The sequence below is a fragment of the Myotis myotis genome, unplaced genomic scaffold (genome assembly GCF_014108235.1).
Source record: "Myotis myotis isolate mMyoMyo1 unplaced genomic scaffold, mMyoMyo1.p scaffold_m19_p_4, whole genome shotgun sequence".
Lineage (NCBI taxonomy): Eukaryota > Metazoa > Chordata > Mammalia > Chiroptera > Vespertilionidae > Myotis > Myotis myotis.
In genome coordinates this window covers 106,285,985-106,290,151 of record NW_023416346.1, presented here as the reverse complement: position 1 = coordinate 106,290,151, position 4,167 = coordinate 106,285,985, and positions in this window count along the sequence as shown.

The window sequence follows — 4,167 nt, the reverse complement described above, 5'->3', positions numbered from 1 at the left end:
GCAAAAGCCTCTGCTGCAGCCTGGGTGGGGCGGGGTCTCAAGGAATCAACAGGGCGGAGCAAGCAGCTATGGCAGATCTTCAGCCCTGCCCTAAGGGGCCGGAGTCTCAGTGTCCCGGTAATTTAATTGCTGCAAGCACCTCTGAGAGAAAGCCACCCTGGAGTTCCGAGTTCTGCCCACTGCCAGACAGTCCAGTTTCTCCCTGTATGAGTCCTGGGTCCCCAGAGACTTCCCGGAACTGGAGTTCAGAGCAGTCGGGAGCTTGTGACTCCCTCCCGATTCAAAAAGACAGCTGCGTCCTCAGGTACCAGCCCCTTTCCGCATGAGCTCGAGCCTCCGTACCTCTGCACTTTACTTCCACAGCTCCTGACTCTCAGTGTGCTTTTCTCTTTCCTTCTAGTTGTAGAATTTCCACTCAGCCAGCCTTCCTGTAGTTCTGGATGATGTCCGTTTTGTCTTTTTGTTGTCTTTTTGAAGTTGTTGTAGGAGGCAGCAATTTTGGTGTTTCCCTATACCACCATCTTGGTTTCTCCCGAGCCATGGGGCCTTTTGGGGAGGGTTATTGGGGTTCATGAGGCATTCAAGGGAGGTCAGTTGAGGGCCATAACGCTGGCAGGGCTGGGCAGTGGAGGCCATGTGTCCGGCCCAGGAGGTCAGTTGGGGACCATTAGGCCAGCAGGGGATGCCTGTTGGGGGCCATGAGGCTAGTTGGGGAGGGCCATTGGGGGCCATGAGGCTGGCCCACGACTGAAGTTGAGGGCTATGCAGCCACCTGGGGAGTGCAGTTGGTGGCCATGAGGCCAGCCGGGGAGGGCAGCTGGGGGCCATAAGGCTAGCAGTAGAGGGCATTTGGGGGCCATTGGGCCAGCCAGGGAAGGCAGTTTGGGGCCATGAGGCCGGGCAGGGGTCAGTAGTTGGGGGCAATGAGGCCGGAAGGGGAGATCATTTGGGTGCCAAGAGGCTGGCTGGGAGGGCAGTTGGCGGACATGAGGCCGGCAGGGGAGGTCAGTTGAGGGTGATACGTCAGTAGGGGAGGGCATTTGGGGGCCTATAAGAAGGGGGGCAGTTGGTGGCGAGCAGGCCAGCAAGGGGGGGCAGTTGGGGGCCATAAGGCTGGCAGGGGAGGGCATTTGGGGGCCATTGGGCCAGCCAGGGAGGGCAGTTTGGGGCCATGAGGCCGGCAGGGGCCAGTAGTTGGGGGCAATGAGGCTGAAGGGGAGATCTTTTGGGGACCAAGAGGCTGTCTGGGAGGGAAGTTAGTGGACATGAAGCCGGCAGGGGAGGTCAGTTGGGGGCCGTAAGGCTGTCTGGGGAAGACATTTGGGGGCCATGAGGCTGATAGTGGAGGTCAGTTGGGAGCTAGGACACTGGAAGGAGAGGGCAGTTGGGGGCCATGAGTCTGGCAGGGGAGGGCATTTGGGGGCCATTAGGCTGGCTGGGGAGGGCAGTTGGGGGACATGCGGCCTGCAGGGGCAGGTAGTTGGGGTCCATGATGCCGGCAGGAGAAGACAGTTGGGGCCCATAAGGACAGCAGGGGAGGGCATTTGTGGGCCATAAGGCTGGCTAGGGAGGACATTTGGGGGACATGTGGCCTGCCAGGGAGGGCAGTTGCGGGCCATGAGGCCAGCAGGGGAGGGCAGTAGGGGAACATGAAGTTGTCATAAGAAAGACAGTTGTGGGGGATCAGGCCAGCTGGGGAGGGCAGTTCGGGGCCATGAGGCTGGCCGAGGAGGCCAGTTGGGGGCCATGAGGCCAACAGGGAAGGTCAGTTGGGAGTCATAACGCCAGCAGGAGAGTGAAGTTGGGGGCAATGAGGCCTGCAGGAGAGGTCATTTGGGGGCCATAATCCTGGCAGGGAAGGGCAGTTGGGGGCAATGTGGACGGTCAGGGAGGGCAGTTGGGGTCTATGAGGCCGGCTGGGGAGGTCAGTTGGGGGCCATAATGTCAGCAGGGGAGGGCAGTTGGGACCATGAGTCTGGCTGGGGAGGGCAGTTGGCTTCCATGAGGCCTACAAGGGAGGTTCATTGGGGGCCTATAAGCTGGCAGTGGCGGGCAGTCAGGGACAAGCAGGACAGCAAGGAGGGCAGTTGGGGCCAATCTGGCAGGCTGGGGAGGGCAGTTGGGGACCAATGTGTCCGGGAACGGAGAGCAGTTGGGGGCCATAAAGTTGGCAGGGGAGGACAGTTGGGGGCCATGAGGCCAGCAGAGGAGGATAGTTGGGGGCCATAGGCAGGCCGGGAAGGGTAGTTGGAGGCCATGAGGCTGGCCAGGGAGTGCAGCTGGGGACAATAAGGCAGGTAGGGGAGGTCAGTTGGGGGCTATAACGCTGGCAGGGGAGGGCAGCTGGCAGCCATGAGGCTGGCTGGGTGAAGGCAGTTGGGGGCCATGAGGCCGGCAGGGGAGGAGAATGGGGGCCATGTATCTGGCCCAGGATGTCAGTTGGGGGCCATGAGGCCAGCAGGGGAGGGCAGTAGGGGGCCATGAGACCTGTCGGGGATGGCTGTTGGGGGCCATGAGGCCGGCCCGGGAGTGAAGTTGGGGGCAATGCAGCCACCTTGGAGGGCAGTTTGGGGCCATGAGGCCTGCAGGGAGGACAGTTAGGAGCCATAACAATGGCAGGAGAGGGCAGTTGGGGGCCATGAGTCTGGCTGGGAAGGGCAGTTGGGGGCCATGAGGCCAGCAGTGGAGTTCAGTGGGGGCCCATGCGGCCACCTGGGAGGACAGTTGGGGGCCATGAGACCGGCCAGGGAGTGCAGTGGGGGGCCATGAGGCTTGCAGGGGAGGGCATTTGGGGTCCATAAGGCTGGTCAGGGAGGACAGTTGGGGGCCATGAGGCCTACTGGCAGGGCATTTGGGGGCCTTGTGGCTGGCAGGGGAGGACAATTGGGGGCCCTGAAGCTGTCATGGGGAGGACAGCTGTGGGGGATAAGGCCGGCCCGGGAGGGCAGATTGGGGCCATGAATCTGGCTGGGGAGGGCAGATGGGGGCCATTAGGCTGGCAGGGGAGAGCAGTTGGGGGCCATGAGGCCAGCAGGGGCCAGTAGTTGGGGCAATGAGGCCAGAAGGGGAGGACATAAGGGGTCTATAAGATGGTGGGGCAGGGCAGTTGGGGGCGAGCAGGCTGGCAAGGGGGGGCACTTGGGACCAAAGTGTCCAGAAGGGGAGGGCAGGTGGGGGTTATGAGGCTGGCAGGGGAGGGCATTTGGGGGCCATTGGGCCAGCTGGGGAGGGCAGTTGGGGGGCCACAAGGCTGGCTGAGAAGGACATTTCAGGGACTTGAGGCCAGCCATGGAGGCCAGTTGGGGGCCAAAAGGCCGACAGGGGAAGTCAGTTGGGATCCATAATGCCAGCAGTTGTTGGCCATGTGGTTGGCAAGGGAGGGCATTTGGGGGCAATGAGGCCGGCAGTAGAGAGCATTTGGGGGCATGAGGCTGGCAGGGGAGGTCAGTTGGCATCCATGAGGCCGGCATGGGGCGGGTACTTGGGGCCCATGAGGCTGGCCTGGGAGGGCATTTGGGGGTCATGAGGCTGGTAGAGCAAGGCAGTTGGGAGCCATGTGGTCAGTCCAGGAGGGCAGTTGGGAGCCATGAGGCCTGCCGGGGAGGGCAGAAGGGGGACATGAAGTCGTCATGGGGAGGGCAGTTGTGGGAAATCAGTCCAGCTTGTGAGAGCAGTTGGGGGCCATGAGGCCGGCAGGGGAGGGCATTTAGGGGCCATGAGGCCAGCAGAGCAAGGCAGTTGGGGGCCATGTGGCCGGCCCAGGAGGGCAGTTGGGGGCCATAGGCCAGCAGGTGAGGGTAGAAGGGGGACATGAAGTCGTCATGGGGAGGGCAATTGTGGGAAATCAGTCCGGCTCGGGAGGGCATTGGGGGCCATGAAGCTGGCGGAGGGGGGACAGTTGTGGGCGAGCAGGCTGGCAAGGGGGGGCAGTTGGGGCCAATCAGGCAGGCCGGGGAGGGCAGTTGGGGACTAATGTGTCCGGCAGGGGAGGGAAGTTGGGGCCATAAGACCTGCAGGGGAGGGCAGTTGGGGGCCATGAGGCCATCAGGTGAGGGCAGTTGGAGGCGATCTGGCCAGCAGGGGGTCAGTTGGGGGCCATGAGGCTAGCCAGGGAGGAGCAGTTGGGGGCCATGATGCCGGCCATGGAGTGCATTTGGGGGCCAAGAG